Below are 10867 nucleotides of genomic sequence, written 5' to 3' on the forward strand. Positions count from 1 at the left end.
GACAGTACTCAAAGTAGGATGTTTTGTGTGTGGTTGGAAGGTCACGTAGTCTGGTCGTCCACACTTAAGAATTCTTTAATTAATATATGTCACTCAATAACTCATCATGGTGTCTAACAAAAAAAAAAAAAAAACTCATCATGATGATGGTATTTCTAAGTATTTGTATTGAGTACGTGTTTCAATTGTATCCAGAGTATGTACTTATGAAATTTTAGTATGATCATGTGATGCATAATTGAATAGTATTAATGAACAATGAACAATGTACAAGAAGTCAGCTGAATATTTCTGGTCTAAAAATGGATCCCTTTGTTGTTGAGAGTCTTTGATTAAAGAGGTAGACAAAGAGACACCCATGGTCGACTCATAAGTGAGATTTCTTTCAGGCTAAGCAGAGGGGACCGGTACCATGTTGGCCTTTTTATATTCATCACGAAAGCAAACATACTTTCTTCAAACAGTAGGTTTTTCTTCTTTCTTTTCCTTCAAACACAGAATATTTGGACCTACTTTTCTTCTCTTTTTTAATTTTTTTTTTTATTTTTATAATTTCTTGCCTCCCACACGCCACTACAACTTTCTTTTCCTTTTGCTTTAATCTAGTTGTTTCAACAACAGTTGTTTGCCTTATGGTCGATCAATCGACGCGCCACATAAGCAACATGGATTTTGAGACCTGTGGCGTTTTGAAGGGAGAGCTCGGGTCCGAAGTTGGGGAGGAGAAGGTGCAAGATCTGTCTCATAGTCATAGGCCAGTTTGCATGAAACGAGGGATATTGATCATGTGGTGTGTTTCAATCATGCTTGACATTTAGGGCAAACTCGCTTGTCACCTTGTGCAACCAAGACTTCTTCTCTCCACGACTTGTATGAAATTAGTTCACTACTATCGTGATATATTTCGTTTCAATGGAATTATGTCACGTCACTTGTGACATTATATTATTGATCAAAACGCTACGTGGAAGCAAATTTGTTCCATATAAATTGTTCTCCCTCGACACAAGCACACAATAGAAAATTTTGGATAAGAGTATGGGATCTAAAATTTTGGATAAGTTGCTCTCCCTCTACTGATTATTAGGTGTAAAAGTTGTCCTAGTCAGACAACCTACCGAATATCTTTCTCAAAGCGTGGGTAGTAGGCTCTGCAAAAATTCAGAAGCCCCTCGCAACTTTAAGAACAAGAGCTTTGTCACTGTTTCAAAATAAAAACTAAAAGTTCTCCCAGGCAATAACAAAAGTTCTGTCTTTAAATTATATATCACTAAAATTAGCAAATTGCTACTTGCTAACTAGTTACCGAATGCATTGGCCTACTTCTGTCCAAATGAAAATTAAGACTAAACTTTGGCACTTGTGCGAAATCGGAACACGTACAAACATGAGCTACATGTTTAAACTTTAATCTTTTGAGACTAAGCTAAAAAGATTATTTATTTCCCATCAAGATGTAGGCAGCCATTCCCAGTCTTGGAGCACTACTTCGCCTCCTCCATGAAGGAAGACTTTATGCAGCCACTTGCCTCTCATTTCCCTCGGAGTTCGCAGTAGTACGCATACAAACAGGACCCCAAGAAACCAAGAGATTGACCGGCAACGTATAACTTGAAGTAAAGTTGGGCGGTAGTTCACATGAAAAATATTGACCGTCAGTACTGAGTCTAATGATTAATGAGCATTGCTGGAATAACAGGCAGATGGGAGTTTATGCTTGCCAAGTCAAACGGAAGCCCACCAAAGAGGAACCAGCCAAGTCCGACAGTAAAAAGATCCTAAAATAGCACGGACAGGGATCAGCTGTGACTGGTGAAGACAACAGCATGCAGAAAAGAATACCAATGCAGGGTGTTGTTGTACCGGCCTGTATCATTTGGGTCATCGGCTCTAATGCGTCTTTTCTAATCAAGATCAAGTACAATTGGAGTCCTACTTGCACGTATATGATGCGGAATAACAAGTTAGACTAGTTATATTGCAATTGGCAACTAAAAGTATAACTTCAACAACTTGTCAGAACGAAGAAGGAAATATGCCACAGAATCATATCAGTAGAAAACTCTGATTTGAGCAGTGGATTTTTTACAAAGTGACAACCACATACGGAAGCCACTTGGCTTGACAGTCTAAAATCAACAGCACCGGAAATGTTTGTATGGTCAGCATAACACAAGGTCCGTAATGATTATTACATACCTTCAAATTACCACAAATTGTCTGCGTGAGAGCTGAATTCAGTGTGGTATTCCAAAAAAACGCAGTAATTTATTGAACAGGCCATTACACAGGAAAGAAGCATCACAGCCTGCAAAGTATTCGAATTAAGCCAGTTCAACTCACACATGTCAAAAAAAATTCTTTGATGGCAAAGGCATAGACATGTAGTCGAGCCAGTTATGAAACATGAAGGGGAGAGAGAGAGAGAGAGAGAGAGAGAGAGAGAGTAGGTGAAGTGTTAAAAATGCAAAAATCTTGGCTACTATTAGAATGACAACTTTTCTCATGAAAGGGAAGCACCTGAAACCCAGGGGAGAATAGATGCGGGAAGCTTATCATCCCTCCTAGGCCACCGCTGATTGATGCCCAAAACAGCGAGATTGGTCCACATATTATTCCTATGATACAGAAATCAGATTTCCGCAGAATATCAGTTAAGCCAGAGTACATTTTCATGCAAAATGAACCTGAAGGTCAACATATAAAACTTCGTTTAAGACTTTTTCTAACCATTACACCACATTAGGCCGAAGGTACTAAGACCACTGGATTTACCTGCAAAATTGAAGCGTATTTCGTATTAGTAACGATACCTAGTACTCAAGTCTCACATAAATAAATGAGGCATAAGATAGCAAAAGGACAAAGATACTACCAACATGAGCTATAGAAGCAAGATATATTGCTGTACAGATGTTTGCAACAAAGACAACGCCATAGCTATAGGTGTCAAATGACAAATCCCGAGCTCCAGCAAACAAGTGCACCGAGTATAATTATCCCCACACTGATGAAGTCCTTGTATGCATTCCATTAAGAAATGTGTCTGTTTGGGTTAAAACTTGAACTTTGGGCTCAAAAGGGAGTTAGCCCAGACGAAGGAATGGAAAGCAAGAAGCCCAAGGCTCAGCCGAAGCCCAGAAGGAGGAAGAGGCCCTTTTCCCGACTAAGTGCAGATTACTCAAGCCACCTGCTCACCTACCTAAAGGTCAAGTGATGTAGACCAGCCAGCTAATCAGCTCAAAAATACTTTATAATAGCAGGACAAGTAAAAAGCTGATGAGGAGTCACTACCCTTCAGAGGCATTCGGGCAAGATTGAAGCTACAGACAGCCAAGCCAAATCTTCTATAAAAGAAGAAAGGAAAATCAGAGACAAGGACACTCAATCAAACAAACAAATACACAAACTCTGCTTAAGCCAGATTTGCATACGAAGCTGTAGTCAGCACGAAGCCTTCATCCATTTCGAGATCAACCTTCACCAAAAAGCCTTTATAAAAGCTCTGTTACACTGTTTAAATCTTACTGTAGTATCGATTCCCTCATGTAAACTCATCTTCCAATCTCCCCTTTTAGCACTCAAACCCTTTGTAAATCACAAAAAGAGGAAGTTGCAAGACGATCAGCCTTGCCCAACAAGCCCGCCAATAAGCAGAAGCCTGACAGACAATATCAACTGGCGCCAAACCTCTCGGGGAGTTGTGTGCTCGTTAGCTAGGAAACGTCCCCACTGGATATTCCTCAAGACGAACATAGTTTTGGCACGCTCGGTGGGACCCCTTGATCAAATCCTAATTTCCAAAGAAATATGTCAAAGCTACCTGAAGATTTGCACACTACCTTGTTGCAGATGTTGCAAAGATTGGAAAACGCCTCCGCATGCTTCAAAAGGAAAACAGACCTGGTTATGGAACCAACTATTCCCATATCTTTACCTCTAGTCAGGGAGAAAGATAATGAGGAAGAAGAAAGAGAAAAATTGGAGGCTAGCCAGCCATATGAAGAGATGACCTTGGCAAATAATCCACCTAGCCCATATTAGGGGCAAGTCGAAACAATGCTAGACAAGCATGTAGATCCCTTTTCAGAGGCCCCAGTTAATATGATTAATTTAGCATGGGCTGAGAAGGGAAAAAGAAAGGTTGCAAAGGAGACAGAAGAAGGAATGCCAGCTGACAAATCCACAAAAGGGGTGATCAAATTGCCCGAACATCCAAAAGTAGCCATAATCAAATGGATGGTTCTGTGCAGTAGATGCCAATGCGAGTGTGAACTCGAAATACCGCCAACAGGAGTCCTCATTGATCATGAGCTAATCAGGAGGAAAGAGGAAGAAGAAAGAAAAGAGGCCCGCGAAAAAGCTAGGCGGACAGCAGGAAGAGAGACTTCCTGAAGTGTTTTTCAGCGGTTAGGAGGGGATTCCCAACCTAGAGCTTTATCAGAAGTGTTTCGAAATCACGAAGCTTCTGAGGAGGCGGAAGATAAGGAGGCCAAAAATCCAAAAGAGAGGGAGATAATGCTTCCTCAATATGGCCATGCAGAGAGAGAAGTCAAAAGAAATGATAGGATAACAAATCATGTCAAAAAGGGTAACCCTGCCCGTCTCGGGCGAAAATGGTACGTGGTCGGGAAAAATGGACAACCCACCAAACAAATGGGAGTCTTTATGATCAAAAGGGTCTAGAGGCAGCACAAAGCCTACATGAATTCTTTAAAGACTCACGTGACATCTGAAGCCTCCAAGAATCAGAAGTGTGAAAAAACATCATCTGGGGAAGTAGTCAGTTTAACTGGAGGACTAAAAAAGGGGTGGAGAGGGCTAATAACAAAACAGAGGGAGAAGGAAACCATGTACCACAAAGCCTACACCCTAGGAAGCACAGGATATTGAGGAGAGCTCAAGAAGATATGATAATGATGCCAACTCCTGGATGGAGGACAGAGCCTATTTGTTTTGGAATTATTTCGCTTGAGAGAAGACTCCCTTCCATATCATTGGTGGATCCTTTTGGCGAAGTTCCAAAGCAGATACCAGATCCGGGCATAAATCAACAGCAGGGGGCACCAGAACCACTACTTCCAGAAGATGCGATGTCCTGGTTAGATGAGTTTATGGGCCAAATTGGGAGTAAGAAAGAAGACTTTCCAGAGATTAGTAATTTTCATATCAACATGACGTATGTGTTATCCGCCATGTTTAGTGCCGAGCCTAATCAGCCCGCCATTATAAAAGGTGATTATTTGACAGCAGAGCCAATGATGGCCCATGTCAGCGTTGAAGTAGCCGGAGAAAAAGAGTTGGGAAAAGCTGAATCATCCAAGACATTCAAGGATGGTCCATTAAGAATCTATACCGATGAAATGGTGTTCAGTTGCCCAAACATGTTGCTAGCCAATATATGTTGCAGCTCATCTGGAGATGTGTCTTTCAAAAGAGTTTTGATTGATGGTGGAGCGGCTGTTAACGTACTACCAGCCAAGCAAATGAAGAAGATGGGGAGAGATGTAGAAGATCTCATTCCCACGGATTTTACGGTTTCGAGCTTTTCGGGCGTTATCACCAAAACTCACGGGATATTGTTCTTAGAAGTGGACTTGGGGTCCAAACAAATCATGCTGGCATTCTTTGTAGTGGATTGCACTTCCACCTATGAAGCATTACTCGGAAAGGACTGGATCCATCAAAGTCTCGCCATACCCTCCACTTTACATCAATAAGTAGCTGTTTACCATGAGCCAGGGAAGGGGGACCAGGCTTTTGGGAAATGGTAGAGGCCGAATCACGGCCATTTCTCCCTACAGCCAATGTAACGGAGGCAAGTTTCTACGATCCCAATGTAGGAATTTCGCAATGTTCAAGAGCAGATAAGAACGGCAGCCCTACCAAGGCGACGACCCAGAAGCTCTTAGAATAAGGAATGTTCATCACTAAAGAAGAATGGGATATACCTTGTATTATCCTAACACCTCAATACCATCAATGACAAAACAAAAGAGAAATGATCAGGTAATGGCAGTTATGTCCCTGATCAAAAGACTGTTGGTGTATGGGAGAGAGAGAAAGCAAGAAATGGAGCTCTTTGGGGAAAAAGAGCAGGAATTGCAGCTAGGAACTTCGACCAGCCAGGATAAAAGCAGAGAAGAACTTTGTGGAGAAGAATTTGAGGTGGCCATATGAATGGTCGAGTGCATATATGACTTGGATGGGCCAGATGATTTGCCCGAAAGGCCGGAGTTAGTCGAATTTTTGTGTGCAGAACCTGACAAGCCACCACTAGAAGTTCAAGATCCTTTGGAAGTTATTGATCTGGGAACAGAAGGAGATCCAAGATCTATACAAATAAGTGGCTTATTAGAGGCTAATGATCGGGCAAAGATTGTCTGTCTTCTGCAAGAATTTAAAGATTGTTTTGCTTGGCATTATACTGAGATGCCAGGTTTAGATTCAACCTTGGTGGAACACAGAATGCCCATCAAAGAGGGATATAAACCTGTTAAGCAAGCACCACGAAGGATGTCAAAAGAAATAGAAGAAAAGGTCAAAGAAGAAATCGAAATACTAGTAAAAACTGGATTTATTAGACCTGCCAAATATGTAGAGTGGTTGGCCAACATTGTACCCGTTTTAAAAGTCATAACAAAAGCAGTACGATGTTGCGTTGATTACAGAAATATTAATGGCGTTACACCAAAAGATGAATATCCCATGCCCATGGCTGATCTGTCCATAGATGCACTAGCAAAACATAAAATCTTATCTTTTATGGATGGAAATGCTGGGTATAATCAGATAAAGATGGCCTAAGAAGATATACACACAAAACAGCTTTTAGATGTCCCGGTCATGTGGGGGCATATGAATACCTAGTCATGTCGTTCGGGCTCAAGAATGTTGGTGCAACCTACCAAAGGGCGATGAATGTCATCTTTCATGATTTGATTGGCCATAACATGGAGGTATACATCGATGACATCGTGGTGAAATCCAAAACAGAAGAGCAACATCTGACAGACCTCAGATAAGCTTTGACAAAGATGATGATCCATAAACTAAAGATGAATCCAAAGAAATGCGCGTTTGGAGTAAGAGCGGGCAACTTCTTGGGATTCCTGGTTCATAAAAAAGGTGTAGAAGTGGACAAGAACAAGTCTCGGGCAATAATGGAATCGCCTCCGCCCACAAATAAAGTACAACTTCAGAGACTGCTAGGCAAAATTAATTTCTTAAGAAGATTCATTACCAATTTAACGGGCAAGATTCAGCCGTTGACTCCTCTGTCGAGACTGAAAGATAAAGAAAAATTCAAATGGGGACCACCACACCAAAAGGCTTTTGACAGCATCAAAGCCTATTTGATTTCTCCATCAGTGTTGGTACCACCTCAAAGGGGAAAACCCTTAAAGCTATATATCTCTGCTTCAGAGAAATCAATCGAAAGTTTACTAGCCCAAAACAATGAAGGTGGAAATGAGCAGGCAGTATACTACCTCAGTAGAATTCTAACTGAGGTAGAAACAAGATACTCCCCAATAGAAAAGTTGTACCTAGCTATGTATTTCACTGCTAGTAAGTTGAGGCATTACATGTTACCTTGTCACGTGCACATCATCGCTAAAACAGATATGATAAAGTATATGTTGTCAAAACCAATGCTAACAGAAAAGATTGGGAAATGGATTCTAGCATTATCAGAGTTCAGCTTTCAGTATGTACCCCAAAGGGCGGTCAAGGGCCAAGCAATTGCTGACTTCTTAGCAGAGCACCAAGAGTCTCAATATGTGATTGTCAATATATCGGGGATCCTAGAAGTAGCTAGTGTTTGGATCCCACTAGGCAAGGGCATCTCGGGCAAAGAATAGTGGGTCCAACAAGAAATAAAAATGGTAACTGGTCTTTGGATTACTCATTGGAAGCTATATTTTGATGGTTCTTACACTCAGAAGGCTTCTGGAGCAGGGATTGTCATCATAAATCCCCAAGGGATTCACCACTATTACTCATTCTTCCTATATTACCAAGGGAATACCAATAATTAGGCAGAATATAAAGCCTTAATAATTGGCTTGGAGATCTTGATAGAGCTGGGGGCAGCGGAGGTAGAAGTGTTTGGTGATTCAAAGTTAGTAATAAACCAGCTAAATGGAGAATACAAGTGCAGACATATCATCATGGCTGGGTATTACTTGGCGGCCACGCAATTGTTGAGCTATTAGGATTCTAAAGTATCAGTTAATCATGTTCCCAGGGAATCTAATCTGGCAGCTAATGAGATGGCACAAATAGCCCCGGGAATACCAATCCAGGAAATGAGGTATGGAGTAGATGTCGAAATTCAAAGAAGAAATCTTCATTCTATCCTAGAAAAGAGATTCGGTCTAGATGTAATGGTTCTAGAAACCAAGACGGAAGACTGGATATCGCCTATCATTCATCATTTGAAAGATCATTCTTCACCCACAAACAGGAATAATAGACAACACGCAACTAAGTATGTCTTATGGGAGGAGAACCTACTAAGGAAAACTCCGGATGGTTACTATTGAAATGTCTAGGCCAAAAGGAATCTATGAGAGTAATGGCCGAGGTACATGAAGGGATATGTAGGACATATCAAGCTGGAACGAAGATGAGGTGGTTGATTAGGAGGTATGGGTATTTCTGGCCCAACGTAGAAAAAGATTGCAAGTCTTATGCCCAAGGTTGTGAGGAATGTCAAAGGCATGGACCCCTCCAATATGTGCCTTCAGTACCTTTAAATCCAGTGGTTAAACCTTGGCCCTTCAGATGATGGGCAATGGACTTTATCGGGCAGATTTATCCATTCTCTAGCAAGGGGCATACTTTCATAATTGTGGCGACGGATTACTTCACCAAATGGGTAGAAGCCCCGGTCGTAAAGACCATAACCTCAGCTGCAGTTAAGAAATTTATTGAGACCAAGATTTTGCATAGGTTTGGGGTGCCCGAAACCATAGTCACGGATCGTGGGCCATCTTTTATATCAAAAGAAGTTGAAGAATTTGCAAAAAAAAAATACAAAATAAAGATGATTCAATCCAGTCCTTACTACCCTCAGTCAAATGGCCAGGCAGAGGCCAGCAACAAGATTTTGATAAACATTATCAAAAGAATGGTGACAGATAGTCCAGAAATGTGGCATGAAAAGCTGGGGAATACTTTGTGGGCATACCGAACCTCCAAGATGGCAGGAACGGGGACAACTCCTTATGCTTTGACTTTCGGGCAGGATGCGGTTTTTCCCATGGAAATCAATGTAAGTTCTATCAGAATTCAAAATCAATTTGGGTTGCATAGTGAAAAGTATATAGAAGCCATATGTCAAGGGATTGAAGACTTAGATGTAGCCCGAATTGAGGCCTTGAACCAGATTCAGGAAGGAAAAAAAGTTGTTGCCCGAGCTTATAACAAGAAGGTAAAGTTGAAATCTTTCAAAGAATGAGATTTAGTATGGAAGACAGTCCTCCCTCTAGGAGCTCAGCTTAGGGGTTTTGGGAAATGGAGTCCGACATGGGAAGGTCCTTTCATTGTTAGTCAAGTATTAGATAATAGAGGATACTATTTGGCGGACATCGAAGGAAATGGGCAGAAACATCCCATCAATGTCAAATTCTTAAAAAGGTATTGTCCTACATTATGGGATGTTAGGGATTGTTATATTGATGAAGAGTAAGATAAAGCAGGCTTTGGGGTGCCGGAGTACAGTATTTGTTCATCAACCATTCAAGAAAGCAGAAAGATAAAAGTTCTTAAAATGGTGTTCTATTCATTTCGACAAATTGGTGAAATTTACATCAGATTCAGCTCCAACGTGCTATGCTCGATTCCTTTTAGTTGCAGTGGTATCTTGACCAGTTTTTAGGTGTCTTCATGGACAAAACCCGATCAGGTGATCGGGTTGTGCGGCCAAGATGAGCCAGGTAGAGGACCTTTAATGCGAACCCTCATCAGGTATGATGGTGAAGTCCGACTTATCAGAGCGACTACCATGGCGATCCCTCGACCAAACTTGTGAAAGTTCCAAACAAGCTCATAATGAGGAAACTGCTTGACCAAAGGTGTTGGGGATAGCGGGGTGTTGACCAAAGGTGTTATAAATGGTAGTTATTTGATGAAAAATCATTTTTCTCACAGAAATGGAGTTTTAGGAAACACCACGTGAATCCTGAGGAGCCCATTGTCCTAGTTTTTAGAAGAAAACTTAGATAGAAACGCCCGAGGGTGATAAAGGGAGAGGCTGATAATGATCTGTTGGCTGGGCATGAGAAGTTTTGGCTTAAGTCGTTTGTTCAAGAATGAAGATTTGAGCCGGAATTTATAGGAACATCAGAGGATAGCTCAAAGGTCGTGAGAAGAGCAAGAGACGCAAGATTGCATTCATCTTGTCTAGAAAACACAAGTTCCGAGAGCAGGTATACAAGCATTTGGATATTCAATTAATATTGGTGCCTGGAATTCCAGCCTGAATATTAATTGAAGGGGGCACTGTTTGGGTTAAAACTTGAACTTTGGGCTCAAAAGGAAGTTAACTCAGACGAAAGAATGGAAAGCAAGAAGCCCAAGGCTCAGCCGAAGCCCAGAAGGCGGAAGAGGCATTTTTTCCTGACTAAGCGTAGATCACTCAAGCCACCTGCTCACCTACCTAAAGGTCAAGTGATGTACACCAGCCAGCTAATCAGCCCAAAAGTACCTTATAATGGCAGGACAAGTAAAAAGCTAATGAGTCATTACCCTTCAGAGGCATCCGGGCAAGATTGAAGCTACAGACAGCCAAGCCAAATCGTTTACAAAAGGAGAAAGGAAAATCAGAGACAATGACACTCAATCAAACAAACAAATACAGAAA

General features: G+C 41.4%; 1 pseudogene; it reads right to left on the reverse strand.

The window, feature by feature from the left end:
* Positions 1–1979: 1979 nt before the first annotated feature.
* LOC103431456 (UDP-N-acetylglucosamine transporter UGNT1-like) lies at positions 1980–3929 on the reverse strand (annotated as a pseudogene).
* Positions 3930–10867: the final 6938 nt, after the last annotated feature.

Source organism: Malus domestica, chromosome 15, assembly GCF_042453785.1.
Source record: "Malus domestica chromosome 15, GDT2T_hap1".
NCBI classification, from domain to species: Eukaryota; Viridiplantae; Streptophyta; class Magnoliopsida; order Rosales; family Rosaceae; genus Malus; species Malus domestica.